General features: G+C 38.2%; 1 protein-coding gene and 1 long non-coding RNA gene across 11 annotated transcripts in view; one reads left to right on the top strand and one right to left on the bottom strand.

Moving 5' to 3' along the window:
* The window catches only part of KLF12 (KLF transcription factor 12), a 591,716-nt gene extending 574,661 nt beyond the window's left edge, over window positions 1-17,055 (bottom strand). For 8 of the 10 annotated variants that reach the window (XR_013355728.1, XR_013355729.1, XM_077855381.1 and 5 more), the window contains exon 1: window positions 1,575-1,663. The gene's annotated coding sequence lies outside the window, so the exon portion shown is untranslated. Of the gene's footprint in view, window positions 1-1,574; window positions 1,664-17,037 lie in introns of those variants that run through there. The other 2 variants (XM_077855379.1, XM_077855383.1) reach the window with 2 other exon arrangements.
* Window positions 7,720-20,736, top strand: part of LOC144287904 (uncharacterized) — an 80,327-nt gene continuing 67,310 nt past the window's right edge. The window contains exons 1-3 of the long non-coding RNA XR_013355730.1: window positions 7,720-7,774; window positions 11,353-11,454; window positions 14,745-14,848. This is a non-coding gene — a long non-coding RNA (uncharacterized LOC144287904). The remainder of the gene's footprint in view (window positions 7,775-11,352; window positions 11,455-14,744; window positions 14,849-20,736) is intronic.

The following is a 20,736-nucleotide window of genomic DNA, read 5'->3' as shown; positions in this document are numbered from 1 at the left end:
TGCAAGAGGCCAAATGGGAAAGTAACACCTACTGTCATTCTGGTGACATTGTCATTAACGTTTGATGACAACATTATTGATATTCTTAGTGGAGGAGCAAGGGAAGCAGTAAGATCTTAGAGGTTAACACCTCTTTGAGGCCAGATAATAGTAGTGCAGCCAGGAGTCCTGAGTTGGGAGCAAAGACAGCTAGCTAGCTCTTTGCATGTAGTGATTTGTTTCTGATCTGAAATATTGCCATTTCTGCCTAACCCCATGATATGGTCTGAATACTTGTGCCCCCCAAATTCATATGTTGAAATCCTGACCCCCAGAGATAATGGTCTTAGAAGCCAGGTCTTTGGAAAGGAATTAAGTCCTGAGAGTGGAGGCCTGATAATTAGGATTCGTGCCCATATAAAAGAGACCCTACAGAGCTCCCTAACTCCTTCCACCTTGTGAGGATACAAGGAGGAATCTACACCTGAAGAGGGTGTGAACCTCACCCTGGTCTCAGACTTCTAGACTCCAGAATTGTGCAAAATAAGTTTCTGTTGTTTATAAGCCACCCAGTCTGTGATATTTTGTGATAGGAGTCCAAACAGACTAAGACATCCCATGTTGTGGCAGAGATAATAGGCTTATTTTCAATTTTCTGTAGACTTTTGCCACTTGTTTTTTTTTTTTTTTTTTTGTTTGTTTGTTTGTTTGTTTTTGGTCTTTGATGAGTAGAGAGAGAGAGAGATTTTGAGGTAGGAAGGAAGAGGTGAAGAGGGAAAGGAATAAAATATAAATAGCGGAAATGAGAAATGACTAGAGCCAATTTCTTTAAAGCAGGATTCAAAGTTTTATGTGGTTTATATCCTGAATGATCTCTGCTCATGACAAGAGAGAGTGAGACTGAAGTTTGAAAGACATAAAATAACATAAGCAAAGTTGCACAAAGTTCTAGAAGCCAACTAGCCAGGGAATAGATACGTGAACTGCCCCCTCCATCGGAACTCTCCTAAGTTAAAGCAAAGTACTAAGAGTTAAAAATGAGTGGGTTCTCCTGTGTATCGTTGATGTAGCTGGAGGCCCTATATTATATAACAGTAACAGGATAGAGAATGACAGTTCCTCACAGACTACAGTAAATGTGATTAAATTATCTCACCAGCTCCAGACTCCTGAGTATTTGTACAATGCCAGAAAACCATCCGTTAATCTGACCTGTCTGCTAGACCCCTTGATGGCACAGGCTAGAGGTGTTAGTGTTCAAAGAAATCCCTCCCTCCAATGGCTGATTGGAGGGATACTGAGTTCGATCTGTACAGTAGTTGCGTCCAGGAATGAGGTGTGGAGAAATAATAAGGGGGCGGTGGTGGTGGTGGTGATGGGGGATAAAAGCAAAGAGAAAATTCGGAAATTTGTTTCAACTCTGCAACAGCTTCTATTCCATTCCTTTTCACTGACCTGATCTAATTCAAGCAGCTATTATCCCTGTGAAACACTGCCACAGCTGAATTTATTTTTATTTTGTCTGCTCAAAGGCAATGTAAAGCGAATTTGAGAGCACATCACCTTCAGGGAAAAGACTGCAGTGTATTACTCACCACCTTCCTCCTCCCCTCTGCATGAACAGGTTAATTTGAATAAGGCTGCTGCTTCCACAAATAGAACAGTAACCAGCACAAAGCGGAACTGCCAATGAGAATGTTTTTCAGTGATGTCATACTTATACCTGCTCCTTATTATTTGCTGAGTCGTGACAATGTGTTCCTTGAATCTCACATTTTATTGGTCAAGAGCCCTGTCATTCTGAATGCTTCTGGAGAGTTTTAGACATTGCAGTTTCTTTACAAGCCCAGAATTTTTTCAGCTTCTGCAGTTCAACAAATTGTTGAAGACTATATTAATCCAAGAAATTGTTGGAGAGTATTTTAAACACTGTTATCCTGAAAACAAATAACAATAAAAAAAACCTGTGATACGTTAGAGCTGACTTATGTGCCCTCGGATAATAGGTCCACTTGCAATGGAAAAGCAGCATAAGAGAAGTCTGTTTTTTTTTTTTAAACCCTCCTGAGCAGAACTTTTATGAAAGTGTTCATACAAAGATCATGCCAAGCTTAATATTGTCATCATTGGCTTAATGGGAAACAAAATGATTCTACAACAACTTATTGCCCTTTGAGCAGAACTTTCTTCAAAGAACTAGCTCTAAATGTACTAGTCTGTAGGACAGAAGGCATTAGAGGAAAGAAAAGTTACCTGGTTTATTTTTGTCCTAAGTGGGTTTTACTTTTTAAATTAGGTTTTCACGTCATTAAAATGTGTGTCTCAGAGTTCTCAGATTCCAAAGCTTTTCTGAGGAAATTCCTGTAAACAGATTTGAAAATGATACTACCTACTACTAAAGATGGCAGATAAATCAGTTGTGCATGAGTTAGAAATTATTTAACCAACTGAAGAAGTCTAAGAAATAGTCTGGTCAGCAGGAGATACTAGTTGGTTGGGAGGCCAGAACGAAGTGTTGGTGTTCTAATCTAAGGCGGCAAGTGAGCAAAGTCAGGTCTCCAAGAGCAGAGGACAGAATGAAGCTGTCCACGGTCCATTGATGAAGCAGAACGTAGAGTTGGAAAGAAACAGCCAGATTTTAATGGGTGGTAAGAGACTAGAAAGGGTTCTTATACGGGAGAATGGGATGAGAAAGGATGGGTATGGACGGAATAGACCTCGTTGAGGGGATACATGTATTGTGAGATACTTTTAGAAAAGCAGGTAGACAAATTAACAATGATATAAATTAGGAAGTGGTAGAAAGTACCAAATATTTTGAACATCATATCTCAAATTCAGTAGCTAACATGAAATATTTTTGACATGGAAATGTCTTAGCCATTGTATAGCTTGGCTTATTGTTTGTTCAGTCTGATGAGTAGTTAATCAGATGGTATAAAAATTTGATTATTTTATACCTTAGATTCTTCTACAAAATTACTGTGGAACTTTGACCACTCAGTGTAAATTTTACTGCACCAAGAGCATGAAAAATATGACCAAAAATAACATTTGATTGCGGTGAAGACTGGAGAATACAATTCTACCCTTCCATTAAAGTTAGAAGGGCCTAGAGTCATATCAACATATTGAACCTTAAAAGTATTTCCACCAATAAACTTCAGGTAAATTTTGATTCCAGAGAACTATAATAACAGTTATGAAAAGTATAATGGCCTCTGGTGTCAGACAGACCTGGGTTCAAATCTCAGCTCTAACAGTTAGTAGCCGTGCAACTTTGGTCATATTAATTAATCTTTCCAAATCTCCATCTTCTTGAGGGATAATGATGATACCATATACAAGATTATTATGAGGATCAGACTGAATAATGTATGTGTCTTATTAGTGTAGTACCTGTCTTAGTAAGTGAAAGATTTGTTTGTTGTTGTGACATTATTGTGACCCTCGAGGTGCTTCGAGGCCCTACATAGTCTGGCATGAGGCCGACCATTTTCTTTGACTCTTCCTCATTCTCACTCTGCCCCAGCCATATTGACCTTCTTGCCGGTTTCTAAACATTCTTAATGGGCTTTTGCCCAAAAGGCTTTCCTTTTGCAGGTCCTCTTGCCTGTAATTGTTCTCCTCCCAGGTCTAACCTCTTGACGCAGATTTCAGCTTAGATATCAGCTCCTAGGAGAAATCTGATTTAACAGCATCCCTATGGCCTTTCCCAGTGCATCATACTATGTTTTTTCATTACCACTTACCACTATTAGATATTACTTTATGGTAGCATTTTTTATTTGTTCATTATCTGTTTTGTTCACTTGAATGTCAAATTCATGTGAGCAGTGGTTTTGTTCCCATCTGTGCTTCAGAGCCTAGAACAGTGTTTTATTTATTTATTTGAGAGAGAAAGAGAGAGAGAGAGAGAGATTGAGAGAGAGCATGAGCAGTGGGGAGAGGGAAAAGCCGGCTTCCCACTGAGCAAGGATTTCGATGTGAGGCTCAATCACAGAACTCTGGGATCATGACCTGAGCTGAAGGCAGATGATTAACTGACTGAGCCACTTAGACACCCCTCAGAACCTCTGTTAACGAACAATGATGATGATGATGAAAACTGCAGTGGGAACCATAAGTTCTTCAGGACACTGCCACCACAGAAATGTGGGTGTTCTGACCAGAGAAGGGATCTGAACACCATTGCCTCACATCACAGTTTAAGATGTATACATTTTCCTACTGAACCAAGAAGTATTTCAATTTCTCCATCATGTCTAAAGGATCATATTATAAGACAATGAGAATACATAGTCCCAGTATTCTTTATGCAAAGGATGCCAATGCTCATTAGGGTAGAAGAGGTGGGGGGCAGAGTCTGGTACAAATCACTGGGGTAATGGTCTAGAAGAGATTTGAAGGCAAATCCCAGGTAGAGAGTTTTAGCTGGTATAGCCTTTCTGAGATCTATCACTGTTTTTTCCTTACAGACTTCTACAAACCTGCTTGTGTTGGCTCTGATTCTCATGAACTGTTGGGTACAATGTTGGGACTGGATCAATAGTGATTAGAGAATAGAATAGTAAGTTCAGGACAGTGTTCAAGACATTACATACCTACATACACATTAGTACACATATGTATTCAATGAACCAAGTGAATGTTCAGAAACTATATTAAGATCTTTCTATTCTGTCCCCTTCTCAGGCAGTCATGATGATAAAGTAGACTCTTTTTTGGATTTCTATTTTCCTGGTAACTGAAGGACATTATGAGACAGCATAGAGCTTATGTAAGCATTAGCTCTGCTGACATTCCAAATGAGCAGATCAAATGCTACCTAATCATTTGGTTACAGCTTGGATTTGGCAGTCTTTTATAAAGTACTGAATTTGAAGGAGCATCTGCCTTTTACATCTTGGCTATGTCAGCACCTGTCGCTGCTTCTTCTAGAAACTTCTTAACGTAATGAAAGTAATATAAAATAAAATCATTGGTAACCAGGATGCTTTTGAGAGATTATAGATTATAAAAATTATAGATTATAGAAAATTACCTCTCCTCTCTGACACCTTCCTCCTCTATTACTCTCAATTTTAGTTTTCTTACATTAGTTTTTCTTTGACCTAGAGATCTCATTAGAATGCAGACTGTTTCAGAATGCCCTAAGTGGGGCATGAAATTTATCATTTCCTGGGTAAATCTATGTGCCAGTCTTGGACCATACTTTGAGTAACACAGATTTGGATGACATAATCCCATGTGTTTGGTTCTGCTCTTCCAAATTAACATAAAACATTTTAATGAATATTAATAAAGCCCCTCTTTTCCCTCACATACATTCTATCATGTCTGGGTTCAGAGATTTTATTCTGAGATATATTTACATTCAGTTGGTACCCAAGCCTTTCTAAGAACTGTTTCTCTCTCCATCTGCACATGGGCTGGCTCTCTGGGTCCTTCCTCATTTTTTCCCCTCAAAGCTGCAATAATCTCAAATTTATTTCCCAATCCCCAGACTCATCTCCCTTCAGCCCATCATTTTACATTCTGTCATGATACTTTCCTTTCAAAAAAATTTTTTTTGATGAGATTACTTCCTTGATTGAAGACCCCTGCTGGTTCCCTTTGCTTAAAATAGAGGCTGGCATGGGCTCTTGTCATCTGACAAACCTGGGCTGGAAGCCAAGTTCATTCAATTTCTTTTTATGTAACTTTGGGCAACTTATTTAACTTCTGCGAGCCACACTTTCCTCACCTGCACAACAGAGATAATACTACTTATCTCAGAGTGTCGTCATTTGATTTAGATGCCAAGGTGTAGATAAAGCACCTGGTAGATGTTTAATAACTTAATTACTTTTTTCTCCCTTTTCTTTCCAGTCTGACCAATTTTGGTTCTCCAACATCTTATATAGATATGTTGAACTTTGTTCTTCTTGTCCTTCCTCCCTAAAGCCACAAATGGATATCTAGTCCCACTGCATATCTCATTTCTCGATACATCTGCTGAAAGACTCTTCCCATTCTCCTCCACCAGGCAAATTCCCTTGGTCCCTTAGGGCACAAATCTTCTGTTTCTTTTTTTTTTTTTTCTAAAAAGACCAAGCTGTACTTGGGCAGAATTTACCACTCTCTTCTTGTCTCTCACACCACTGTGATCATACCTCTCTCATAATATCCTTGCTGTGATGTGCTGCTATTATTTACACCATGGCTCAAGACTTTGTCTTATTTCCTGATCCTTAGTGACCAAAGTATTTGTTGAATAAAGGAACAGAATCCATGTAGTATGTAGCTTAAAGAATGGATGCTTGAATATTATATTCTAGAAACCATATATAGAGAAAAATAATTCTGAAAGTTTTCCTACACCAAAATAACAGCTTAGGGTAATAATCCACATTTTTGGATACGTTTTACTATTTTCAAGGCCCTGTTATAAATGCTTTACATACACTATCTTATCAGATTCCTAACTATCTTTTGTTGTAGGTGCCAACTCATACCTTTTACAGATGGAGAAAATGACATTCAGCAAAGTTAAATAGCTTTCCATGGCTACACAGTTTATGATTGTTACAGTAGGGATTTGAACCTATGTCTTTCTGACTCTAAAGTTCATCTTCTATACAATACTATCTCATACAATCACTGCCATAGCCTGGTTTCAATTTCTTAAATATAGATTAAAAGCACAGCCAGAGATCTTTACTAGAGAAGAATTTGTGAAGCAGATAAAGGCACTCTCTGTGAGACTCACATATTAAAGTGATTTGGAGACAGTAGTTATTAGGTACATAAAACATATTTCTGAACTGTAAAATTCGAAAATCTGGACACCATGTAAATCCTTTCCTTTTTATTTATTATTTGTTTGAAGCCATTAAGTAGTGTTGTTCCTGAGGGAAGACTATGTTATTGATGCTTTTCTGACTTTCAGAGATACTTTTCATTTTCACCACACAATAGTTTCATGGGCAGTCCTTACACAGATAATTTCCTTAACTAAGGCACGTAGGAGAGCTCATTTCTGTAGTCTCAAAGAAATCAAGCTAAAAACTAAGGCAAATCATAAAACTACTGTTTTATCTGCTCCTGAGAACTGCTATTTGTAACAGACCCTCCAGGTGTTTTCAGTGGGGGATATCTTGTCTACAAGAGCCTACTTACAAGAAACCATCATAAAGCTAATTGCATCTGCAATTAATGACAAATTTCTAACTTGATGAGTAATTGTGATCCCAAATATGTTTCAAGCCTCTTGGCAAAGCAACGACAAACTGTTAGAGAAGTTCTCAGTGGGGACTCTTATATTACACAGTGAAACTTTATCTATTTTTCTATCTATCTATCATCTATCTATTATCAATCATCCATTTTACTGACCTCTTGGAAACCCTCTCAAATCTAGAGTCTGTAGAATTGATAAGGTTTCTGAATCTGGTGAATATTATCTAGACCTGGAATCACTGGAATATTTAGAAACAAGAAATTGATACCTAGGAATATCTTAATGCTGAGACAGGATTTCTCAAAGTGTATTCTGGAACATTAGTTCCATGGGCTATTCAGAGATGTCAGGTAAGAAAATAAAGTGTTCTAAGGCCAAATTCACAAAGAAACACCAAATCTAAAAAGAAGCCAACAGGTTTCTTTGCTACTGGACTTCTCAGAATCTTTAATACGTCAACGTGTATTCTAATTTTCCTGGGATAATGTAGTTTCTGTCTTTTCAATTTGTTTTGTTCAGGTCAGGGATATCTCAAGAATAATGTTCTGCAGAATAAACCCTGTGGAGTTGTGGGTAAGTGTTTTTCCCCTATGCTTTTGACATGTTTTTCTGGCTATAGGCTAACATCCTACTCACTGGTGTGGCATCATTGGAGACCTGATGTCTAGAGAGTAATAAAAAAGGAGTCCTATAATTGAGTATTTACCAAAAGAAGATGAAAAAACTAATTCAAAATGATATATGCACCTCTATGTTTATTGCCAAATTATTTACAATAGCCTAGACATGGAAGAAACCTAAGTGTCCATCAACAGATCAATGGATAATGAAAATGTGATAAATATACACACACACTGGAATCTTATGCAGCCATTAAAAGGATGAGATTGTGCCATTTGAGACAATATGGATGGACCTAGAGGGTGTTATGCTAAGTGAAATGTCAGACTGAGAAATATAAGTACCTCATGAATCCACTCCCTAAGTGGAATCTAAAAAAACCCAAAAAACTACAAATGAATAAGCAAACAAAAAGCAGAATCAGATCTATAAATACAGAGAACAAACTGATAGGTGCTAAAGGGGGGGTTGCTTGGCAAAATGGATGAAGGGAAGTAGGAGATATGGGCTTCCAATTATGGAATGAATAAGCCATGGGAATAAAAGGCACAGCATAGAAACACAGTTGATGATATTATAATAACATTGTCTGGTGACAGATGGTAGCTACACTTGTGAACATAGCATAATGTATAAACTTGTTAAATTGCTAAGTTGTATACCTGAAGCTAATGTAACATCATGCACCAACTGTACTCAAATTAAAAAAAAATTAAAGAGGAGAGTCCTATATAGACATACAAAGAAGCAAAGATAAGGAAAACTTGGGTAACACCCATGATATAGAGGGATCTATAATTATAAAGATTGAAAATTTAAGAATCAAAGGAATCCTATATAGTAGTATCATAAACACATTTTAAGTTGAGTGAATTCATTTGGAGGTGCCTGAAATTTCATATTTTCCCCACAGTATTGCTAAGGACAGTGTTCAATTCCAACTATTATAAAATCATCACAGGTAATAATAATGCATTGATGGAAATGGGACAATTGAGATTTTCTGTAATCAAACATTTATATTTCAGAAATCAGGTTATCAAGGCCTCTAGGTCACTTTCTCTTTCTCTTTTGAATCTTATCATCTGGGAATCATGACCTAAAAGTGCCTTACAGTGTGAGCAAAAGTGATGAAAGTAAGTATATTCTACTATTGTAGTGGCAGAGTCACCGTACAAGATTCTAAACCCAAAGTTAACACAAAGTCCTAGTTTCATTATACTATTGATAAACATTACTCTCTCACCACCTGAGAATTACTGTTAAAGTACTTTTCTCCAGTTTTACTTTTCTGGGGGAATTTTCCTGAAAAACACTGGGAATAATAAAGTGTGTGACCAAGAGAATTTAAGGATATGAGCTTTGGATATAGATGTAGACTACACATAGATGTAGACTAAGTTCATCTGCTCTTTTCATTTTTGGTGGGGGAAACTTATCTTTATTAAAGATGCCCCATGAAAATGAACACTTCAGTTCTTCCATTGCATTTGCTGGGTTTCAAATACTCAATAGCCACATGTGGCTATTGAACAGTGTATTGAACAATGCAGCTCTACAACGTTTCTATCTCTTTAAAAAATGAGTTTTATGCACAGGAGTAAAATAAAAAAAAAACATAAAAAAATCCAGAAACACAGGAAAAGACAGGTTAACCTTTAGCTCTGTAATTAACACACTTCTGCTTCTTCCAACTTATTGTTAAGGAAGGGAACAAGCCAGCTTGTTTCAAAATACATCTCTTACATGATTCATCGAAATCAGGGACTCCTTCCCTCAGTGTTTCATGAGAATTCACTTCTATGAGGGTTCCTGGTCCACTGTATTTGTCCAAAGATTACAGTTGGAATAACCTCAAAGAGCAGAGTTTCCAGCAGGGAGGGAGAAGGCGTTGCAGTGGGTAAGGGTAAGACCATGGCAAACAGAAGTTAGAAAAATTTTAAAAATTAATTGAAAATTCATAGTTTCAAAGGCTCCAGGGACATGGACAAGAATGAGGAAAACATTAAGAATGAAGAGAAGGTATAGGAGAGCTTTCTGTGCTGGAGCCAAATGCAACGCAGATTGAAACCAATCAAGGAAATTGTTGTATAACAGGTCACTGGAAAAACCAGTGAGCGCTACTATTTTAGTTAATTTTTAAGCAAGGGCAGAAGAAAGAAGGCAGTATGTAAAATAATGAAAGAACAGAAGAGTATCATATTTGAAACAGTGCCACTAATATTAAAGTATAATTTTCAATATAAAAAATTCCGGGTTTTTATTTTAATATTAAATATGTCTAATTACAACTTCAGTGATACAACAATATTCAGGAACAAAGATAAGTATAATTTTTCTGTGAAGATACAAAAATAAAGAGGTCTTAGAGGTACAGAATTATGTTAGGATTTAAACATCAAACGTTCATTAATTCTTCATTCGTTTATTCAACAGATATTTGCTGAGCCCCTTCTTTGTGATGGGTATTGTTGTAGACACTGGGGAACAAAGCCAAGCCCGTGCCATAATGGAGCTTGCCTTCCAGTGAGGGAAGGCAGACAACAAACAAATCAACAAATACAGAGAATGTTAGATGTTTGTAGGTGCTCTGGAAAAGATAAAGAGAGCTACAGGGGATCAAGGATATTGGAGGTAGCAAGTGCTGATGAGTGATAGAGGAGGCTGCTATTTTATATAATGTGTTCAGGGAAGGTCTCCCTGCAACTGTGGCCTTTGAGCAGAGATCTGAAGGAAACACAGGAACTAGCACATGTCTATCTAGAGGGGCATCGTTCCAGGCACCGGAATTTGTTTCTGCGAAGGTTCTGAAGTTGACACATCTTTGGACTGTCTCATGAACAGTAAGGAGTTGAGTGTGGCTGAAATTGAGCAAGTGAGGTGAGAGGGGAGAAGTTGTGGTCAGACAGGAAGGAGCCGGGTGCAGAACCTCGGCCTTTGCAAGGGTATTGGGCTTTCTTTGAAAGAAATGGGAAGCCATCAGAAGGTTCTGAGCAGAAGCGCAATGTGATTGGGCTCGTGTTTTGCTGGTGATTTTCTGTCCTTGCATCTCAAACATGCCTTTCACAACACCTTTTTATTTGCTTGCCAGATGAATTGGAGTGGATATATATATAGTTATGTCAGTATTATGAGATTTGTTTCTACCAAATTTTGGGCAAATTTAAGTAATGGTAGGATTTCCATTGCATTTTTATAATAACAAAGTTGCCTTAAGTTACACAGCAATTATCAGCAAAAGAAAATTGAATTTAGGTTTCTTTACTTCTCCTAATATTCCCCTCCCTTTTTAAGATTAAACTCGAAGTTTAAGGTGCCTATAAGATATTTTTTGAAATAAAATTCCATAGACAGTTTTAGTGTAAAACATTCAACATGGAAAGAATTCAAAGCAGAGTGAGTAGAACTCAGAAATTGTCATGTAGTGTTCTTATTCCTACTTCTTAAAAAGAATTGTTCTTAATTTTTAAGGTTCAAGGAAGGGTCCAAGCAACCACTACAACCTCAAGCTTCTATTTCTGTTTCCTTAGCTCTAACAGTTCAGGGAGGTAAAAGACAAAGTAAGAAGAAAGAAGAGAGGCTAAAAGTTCAGAAGGAGGTTCTGGGAAGTTCTCTCTTCTGTTCCCAAACTGGTGAGTATAAAGCAGACTTCCCACATGTAAAAAGTGTTTCTAATGGAAAAAAGTGGTTATAGCAAGAGGAAATTATGTTTAGTTCCATAAGAAGACCTCGTTGGGCATCTTTTTTGAAATGGAAACAATTTCAGATAATAGAATGGAGAAAACTATCCAGAAAAATATTTTCAATTTTTTTCTTTCAGAATGAGAGAGCAATTTTAAAGAAGAGGGCACTGAAAATAAACCAATGGTCTTATCCTTGATAATAAAGACATATTTATTTAATCAAATGCCTTGTATTTCTTAACTAGTAAACGTATCTCTATTTTAGATATTCTCGATTGCTGGCATATGACTTTCTTTACGTCTACACAGTAGCAGTGTTTAATTCATAATGGCATGAGCAAAAGTAGGGTTTTCAAAGATGACCTCTGGGGTTTGAAGATCAAAGGAACTACACAGAACCAGATATAAAAAAAAATAATGTTTAAGAGGGAGGGCAGGGATGGACATATGGACGTGTTTCTTCATTTCTCTTTAAGATGATCTCTGGATTGGTTTCATTTCAGAGAGAAAGGCAGGCATCATTTTGCCTCTGTTTCCTAAATATGCCACTGAGAATTTTAAGGGTGGTGGTCTTAAGTGCATACCTTAGTTCAGAAGATATCTTATATAGTTTTTCATATAAAATTCACTCTTGTCATTTGAAATTCATTTCTGTTTGCCATCTAATAATAATATTGAAGAAAATTAAACTGAAAAGATTTTAATAGTGCATTTGATAAAGAAAAGCAGTTTCCAGAATTAGGTGTGGAAATTGGTTTTAGGAAGGCAAATGGTTAGGTCTGGGATTTGGGGATGGGACTTAGAAAACCAGGTAGGTAGGCTTGGAGCCTTAGTGGGCTGTCACTGTATGTGTCCATGCAGTTGCTCTTACAGGACTGACATTGACAAATAGGGAACTTCCCAGGACATGCTTTGACTAGGGAGAGTGCTTAAACAAATGTTTTCTTGATAAGAAAATTTCCATCTCATTTTGGTATGTCTGAGATTCAATATTGCATTTCCAGGTGTCTAGCATCTTAGACAACATTTTGAAAGTCAGCTAGCTCTGCTGCATCTAAACTTTCAGATGCACGTATCTTTTCTATTTTGTAGAATTCTACAATGAGGAACAGCAGATCTAGAACAGTATTTCAATATAGCTTTTAACTGACCATCTTAACTATGACGGATCCCTGATTACTTTTGCAGCTAACAATGCAAACCCAGAAAAATCCCTAAATGGAAATCCTAGTCCTCCCCACCATCCGTGCTTAACACTGTCTGTACAATGAAGGCCACCCAAAATAAATCCGTGCCATAATTTCCATGATGACAGTCCTCAATACAGCATTTTTGTTATTGTTTCTTTCAAATCACTAGAATTCTTCCCATGTGCTGTCATGTCTCTAGATAACAGCCACATGGAGATTAAACGTGAGTTTAAATGAACTTTTACATGCCTCTATATTTTCTTCGTGGATTTTATTATTTTTAGAGGCAAGTGATGAAAGGTTATTCCCTGCAAGATTTAGCCAGTTAAACGGGCAGCATAAAAACCTGAAGCCCTGCAGTCAGACACATAAAGAGCAAAGGGGAAAATGGGAAAATGTTCCACTGGGGCTGCAGCTTTTCAGAGTGTGCAGGAATGATGTCATTTGTTTTTACAAAACCCAGTTTAAATTTGTTCCTGCCTTTCAAGAACTGCAGCAGAGTGCATCTGTGGAGACTTCCTGCATACTATATTTGAGGACGTTAGAGTATATGCTGCATCAAAATTCAGCCAATCGCAGGGTACGGTCTTGCCCTTCCCACTTTGATTTGCTCCCCCTACCTGAAGCAAGAGTGTGCAGCCCGGGCTAGGTCCCTGCTCCGCACCCACCAGCCCTGTTACAACCGCAGAGGCATCACTACATGCCTCAAATGGCTTAAAGGAGAACAATACCCAAATAAAAACTTCCGGTTTCTCACGTGCACTCATCTCATTCACAAATAATCTCCCGGGAAAGGTCTGTTTGTGAAGTCTGTTTTGGGTTTGTTTTGTTTAAGTTAAGTCTTAGCCTTTTGCTTGCAGTCCCCCCCCCCTCCAGCCTGCACCCCCACCCCCCACCCCATGTGGTTTGGAACCACCACAAGAGGTAAGGAAACAAATCCTGGGCTCTTAGACTCCCCACGGCAGAAGCCAAATCTTCAAATTCAACACTAACAACTGCCTTTTAACACAGTAAACTCCATTGCCGTGTATATATTCGCACACGATGATTGGAAAATTAGCTGCGAAGCAGATGCAGCATCTTATGAACTATATGAAAGGGATAGAGGGAGATTACAGTATGAAGCTGACTTACAAAAATCATGGCTAAGATACGGCACGAAAGAGAGGAACAAGCTCTTGAGTGTATTGCCTTGCTTTTCCTCCATATGTACCTGAAGCATGTTGACAACCATGGTATCTGTAGTGGGGCTTCTTTGGTTGTGAGCAGCAGAAATGGAAATCTGGCTAATTTAAACCAAAAAGATGTTTATGGGAAGTCTACTGGGGAACTCACAGGGTGAAAGGAAGGCTGAAGAGCTAACCCAGAGCTAAACAGGGGCTGTTTTGGGGGGTTCTCTGTAGCAGGACCCAATTATTGGGATTCTCAGTGCTCAGGTGCTCAGCTCAGTGATGAGTTTCTCCTTCTCTCACCTTATCATTCTGCCCAAGGGGTGAAACCCTGGGAGAGTGTCCTGTTGGCTCATGGATCACATGCCTATCCCTTGATTGACACACAGGGATACCTCACAAAGGGCAGGAGAAATTCTCCCAAAGGAGGTGGGGACACTGCTTCTAAAAGGGGAAATGGATACTGTTTGCTCTTCCCTATCACCATGACACTGCCTTGGCTCAGGGCCTTGGAATTTCTTGCCTGGATTAATGATTCCCCTTTACCTCATATTTAAATTCTTTTAATGGTTCATCATTTGTAAGTGACAAACCAGAAACTTTTGAAAATGAACAGAGGTGCTATTGATAATTATACCGAGATAAAAGGCATAAACTGGACCATTTTTGGCACACTGGGGGGTGTGGCCATCTTCCTTTTATCACAAACTTCTACTTCTCTGTGCTTGACTTAACAAATTGAGGAAAAGTGAAAGCTCTTTAAGGACAGAAACTTCATTTTCTGGGTTTACCAGAATCTTATTTTCTGGGTTACAAGACTTTGTGAACTTAACAAATCCTCTAGGCCGTCTTTCATATAGATATAACCTTTTGATTTCAGGAAAGCTGGAATTGGACTGTAACCTTCTGACCTTACTCATACAAAGAGATCTACCCTGGATTGTCTTTTCCAAGGCCTGCTCTGTCCACAGGATAAATCACAGGGTATGTTATTTGGTCCCCATCTGTACTCAGATCATGTCGTAAGGTCCTTCCTTAAGTACTATCTTCCCCATTAAAAAAGAATCTTAAAAATTCCTGAATTTTCCTGCATAGTTGCATCACAGAGTAAGGATCAAAGAGGTTTCCTAGATCAAGCAGAAGCAGAAGCCCAAGCGGATTCCTTTCTGGCCTCTCCAAAGGCCCGGCTGACAGACTAATGAGTTGTGCTTTAATCCACATGGATGCCCTTTCTGCTTCCAGCTGGGTGCCATGAGAATTGGGAACCCAGGCCTAATGAGCTATACCACGCTACACCAAAGCTCTGTGATAAAGGCCCAGGCGTTCCGCATAGACCAAGGCCCGAAAGCCAAATGCATCCTGTATCAGAAACCAGGCCATCCCTCCTGTTGTTCTCATCATTCTCCACCTTCTCTATACTGTTTCCCTTTCTTGGAAAGAGTTTGATCTTTCCATCAGTCATTCTAGAGCACCTCTCATTCGTATCATTCTAGAACAGGACTTCTACCTCTTTTTATAACCACATTGGCTCCCTGTGCAGAATCTATGGTGCAAAAAGCAAAGCATTTCCAAGCAAAGATGCTATGGAAATAAGAGATTTTATCTAAGTCCTAAGTGTCAGCACCAAGTACTGCACCAAAGCCATGTTATGGAAAATTGTGGTTAAAAATGGAAAGTGAGTAATGTTTGTATTATGCTGACTGATACATTTTAAAAGACTTCTGTAAGGTTTACTTTATAATACCAAATACTTTGAGAGAAAAATGAAATGACTGTGGAAACAGAGAGAGGAGGATCATTTTCTGCAAGGGGTGAGCATCTATTAACCATTTAGGAAGTATGGTAGAGAGATGACCTCACTGTTTGGAAGTAAAGTAAATGAAGATGCAGTGGAAAAGGATGAGTACTTGAGAATCTCAGCTGAGGGCCAAGCAAAGTAGCTTTTAAGCTAGAAAGTTGAAAAGTTTTTGGTAAAAGAATACATGCCTCAGCACCCATCAGACATCAAGTTCTACAAAAGAAAAAAAAATATTTCCCCTTTTAGAAGTTGTGTAACACTTAACATTTTCTGTTTCTCCTTATTGCTGAACATAATTTTTTCTACACTCTTACTTGAGATGCTTTCCTCAGAGTCTCTGTCTATATGATCAGAGGTAACATGAAAGATGACTAATCGTCTGAATAATTCAATCAGTGTTGTTGGCAACATGTTATTAAACTCCTCCCCTCCTGGTATCCCCCTCCCCCTGACTCATTCTTTTTTCCCCAATAGCATTCCTGATTTTTAAAGAATTCTTGAGTTATCTGCATAATTGTTTTCTGTAACTCATGTTGCTTGAATATACACAGTTTGGTATCAGTAAGAGTTCCTTACAAATCTCCACATCTGCAGAGGGTATCATGGAGAGAAAAGAAAGAGAGGTACCTATCCATTCGTTGTGCTGGCTGATTACCTCGCTCAAATTTTTAAAATACTCCAAATTTAAAAATAGTGCTTACATATAAAAGCATCTGCACATCCACATATTAGAATTAGCTTATTTATTCATATTTAATTTTTCTCTATTTAACTTCATATAACTATTAGGCCACTAAAGGTCATCAAGTCTTTAAGTCTTTTCTTCCTTTGTAAATTTTTTTGACTTAATTAAAAATAGAAAACAATTAGCATACTGTCTCTCTAGCTCTCTTTTAGTGTTTAACCTCTGTGGAGGCAGGATCTATATATATTCTCTATTTACAATAAACATTGAAACTTTGTTCCCTGCTTACAGCTCAGTGGGGCTCACTTAATAATATAAGTCAAATTCAGTGTGAATCCTTAAAAAGAAATCTTTCCATCTCCCTGAAAATGTCTTTCTAGTAAAACTTGTTTGTTAAATGACTAGAACTCCCTTAACAAATAAAGCATAACCCTGATTGCTGCTCTTCCCCTCTGAGGTGATGATAAATTGCTGAGGAGTAAAAGCCTTCATACTAATAACAGAGGAAAATTGACTCTTAGATCCCATCATTTTGTTTACCAGCTGTCTTTACAATTCTATAATAACCATAGCCCACATTAAAAAAAAATGTTCAGAGATAGTAAACTAGATGAGAAACAAATGATCTCTGCTGAAATTAGTTTAAGCAGGGGAACAGGCTGGAAAGAAAGATTTGATCCAGAAACTTACCTATATCTCAGGCATGATATCCGGTGACCACATACTCGGTGCTGAAACACAACTCAGGAGCATTACATCATCATGACAAACTTTCATTGGCTGAAGAAACCCCAAGGATAAGACAGGCTTTTAAGGTGCTGTGTGAAAACTCCTGTTGGTTCCTTATCAAGCTATTGCCAAAATATTGAAAGGCAGACTTTTCCTATACTAATACTGTCATGGTTGAACTTATAAAACATTGTTAACCATTTCTTATGCATGTTCATCTCCACTTTAGTCAATAGTTTTATATTTAACTCTAACCTGTTGGGAGACTTTTTTTTTCCTTTAAAAAATTAAAAAAAATATTTGTTTTTATTTAGCTTGTTTTTATTGCAGGTGCACAGTATCACTCTGTGGCTGGCTCTTATTTCCCCTGTTACTGTTCAGGCCACCTTTCCTATTTTTAAACTATATTTGAATCAATAAATCCAGTTTCCTCTCTCTTACTTACTCAGTCTTTATTCTCTCTAGGCAAAGAAAGCCAGCACCCACAGATTCAAGAAAGCATAAGTGTGTTTATTTATTGTGAACAATTTAATTGGAACTAGTGCACAAAGCCCTTACTTCCTCATTATTCATGTTCATTGTTAGTTTCTTTTTTTTTTTTCTATTGAACTCTATGAGTTATTTATGTAGTGCTCATTACCATGGTGATTTACAGACCAAAACCATGTGAAAGATTTCAGGGTATGAGGAGGTTTCAGTGACTGAGTGAAAGCAATGGAGCGATGGTCAGAGCCCCTGCATCACCTCTACATCCATCCTCACTGCCTGGGCCAACTTCTGATGTGGGGCAAGTGCTCTCATTATAAAAAGGAGAATATTTTAACAATTAGATTGATCATTCAGTAAATGACAATATCACATTACTAGCGAGTGCCAACCTTTCTCTCTCTTTCTCTGTCAGTTTGTCTGTCTGTGTCTTTCTTTTTTTCTCTTTCTCTTAAACTTCAGAGTGCCAAGAAAGACCAGGATGATGATGGGGTGACTGAATCAGTGTCTTTTCAAGAGTCTTGTGCCTACTCTTTCTTAAGACCTTGATTGTCAAGACAAGTAAATACAGATGCAAACTAATACCCTGTAAAATTCCCAAAGCTGGGAACTAAGAAATATGTTACTAGTGCATATCTAGCCTGCTCAGCTCTGTTGCAAATGCCCTCCTGTTCCTCTCAGACTCTGTCCTCAGCCATGTGCCTTGGAGGAGCCCAGGCACCTGTTGCAAAAGAAGGAGTGGGTGCCAGAATATTACCTCCAGAGATCCTTTATTTATTTTTATTTATTTATTCATGAGAGATACACACAGAGAGGCAGAGACATAGGCAGAGGAAGAGGCAAGTTCCCTGTGGAGCTCAATGCAGGACTCGATCCCAGGACCCCAGGATCATGATCCAAGCCAAAGGCAGATGCTTGACCACTGAGCCACCCAGGTGCCCCTCCAGAGATCATTTTACTACTATTTCTCAGACTCCAGTCTGAGGAGAACAACGGATGATCATTTTTCCATTATGTAGAATAATACTACGCATTCAAGGCCCTAGATTAGGGTTTAGAGATATTTAGAAACATTCCTAATGGTGATCAGAAAGGAGAGAGAAAAAGAGAGCTCTTTCTAATTTTGTGTCTGCTAAGAAGAAGAAAGAGGAGTACCAATTAAGGGCTCTCTGTTTTATAGCTAGGATCAACAAATTAGAATAAGTCATGTTCCTTGTCCTCAAGATGTTTTATACCAGTGGGGAGACAATGTTAATCCACAATTATTGCTGAAGTCTGATAAAAATATGATAGGTGTATAATACATTGGTGGACATGTAAACAAGACTGGTAGATTCTACAAGAGGAGACTTTGGAGCTGAATTTTGAGAGAGGCAGAGAGAGAGAGAGAGAGAGATTGAGGAAGTAGGAGTTGGAGAGCTGAAGAGAGAAAGTAAAGGATTCCATTAAGAAAACAGAATGGAAAGGAAAGAGAGAATAGACAGCATGGCTTGTTTGAGTGACAGCAAATAGCTTTTGGTTTATGAGAGGAAAGAGCAGTGTGGAAGATAAACTACATTGATAGATATTATCAAATCATGGACATTTTATGAACTAAGCTAAGGGTATGGACTTTAACTTGAGAACCACTGAAGGTCATTGAGGAACTATAATCAGATTTGCAACTCAGCTATATTAGTCTAATGGTAACATGGAATGGGTGGGGATGGATTGGAACCAGGAATTCAAATTAGTTTGTATTTCAGTTGCAGGAAACAGATGGTACTTTCAAAGGGCTCAACTGAAGAGAGATTACTGAAGGACTATTTACAGGGTATAGACAGGGTTAAGGGAATCAGCAAAAGAGGGAAAAGCACCCAGGGAACCACAACAGCAGGAAGCTGTTATTGCCCTATGCTTATTGCCAGAGAATGAACCCAATGGGAAGCCAGAGAGTAGGAAAGCTGGAAGTTGCAGTAATTATAGTTTGGTCTCTCTAGGCAGAGAGAAGGAGAGAAATGTAGAGAAAGTATCTTGAAATGGGATGATGATGGGAAATATAGAATAACCAGTGTGGCTGTCCAGCATAGTACTCCAAGACAGAAACCATCAAGATCTCCAGTAAGGTAGTAAAACTAGAGAAAGTTAATGGGTATGAGAACATTTAAGGAGATAGACTCAATAGTATTAGTGTGTGTGTGTGTGTGTGTGTGTGTGTGTGTGTTTAGGGACAGAGAAAGAGAGGGAGAGAGAGAATATGGCAACTTCTAGGTAGGACAATTTGTGGTTTGTTTTTAGTCCTGACAAATGGACGAACAGTTGTTTGTTCATTGGTGAGAAAGACTGTATAGATATAGACTAGCTGCAGTCTAGGAAAAGTTACATTTGAATGCTTCTGAGATCTCTAGGTAAACTGTCTATTATGTCTGTGTCTAAAGCTCAGAAGGGAAATTAAGGATCAAAGATAGGCTGGCACAATGAGAAGTCATGGGTATGCTGAAGCCAAGGCTGTGGATGAGATCACTCAATGAGAATGTGCATAAGGTACAGAGAAGGGAGGTGACATGTGAGCTTGAGGTCACTGACAGTTAAGGGGTAACTGGAGTAGAGGGGCCCAGGAAGGAAAACAGAAAATAACGTTCAGACAGGAGAGAAATAAAACACAGAGAAGAGTAGTGTTATGAAATATTGAGAAGAGAAGATCTTTAGGAAGAAGAAGTGGTCTAGAGGACAATGCAGGAAAGAAGTCTGTGGGCTAAGGACAGTAGAAATACCCATTGGTTTGAATGTAATATGGAGATCATTGGTAATGCTGGAAAGAATAGGTTCAGTACATGAGTTTGAAGACTGCCTACAGGCCACATCTGGTCTGCCCCCTGTTTTGTGTGTGGTTGATAAGGTAAGAATGTTTTTGTCTTTTTAAATGGTTGAAAAAAATTGAAAGTACAATTTTTTTGATGTCCATGAATATTATATTACATTTAAATTACAGTGTCCATAACAAGTTTTATTGGAATGCATCTAATATCATTTGTTTATGTATTGTCTGTTGGTTTTCACACTGTAACAACAAAGCTGAGTAATTGTAACACAAACCGTATGGCCTGCAAAACCAAAAATATTTACCATCTGGGCCTTTATGGAAGTTTGCTGACCGCTGCTTAGCAGAATGGTAATGTTGAGGCCAAGTTATAG

The sequence above is a fragment of the Canis aureus genome, chromosome 17, assembly GCF_053574225.1.
Source record: "Canis aureus isolate CA01 chromosome 17, VMU_Caureus_v.1.0, whole genome shotgun sequence".
Taxonomy (NCBI): domain Eukaryota; kingdom Metazoa; phylum Chordata; class Mammalia; order Carnivora; family Canidae; genus Canis; species Canis aureus.
Note: the sequence above shows the minus strand (reverse complement) of the source record. Positions and strands in the feature narration are given on the sequence as shown.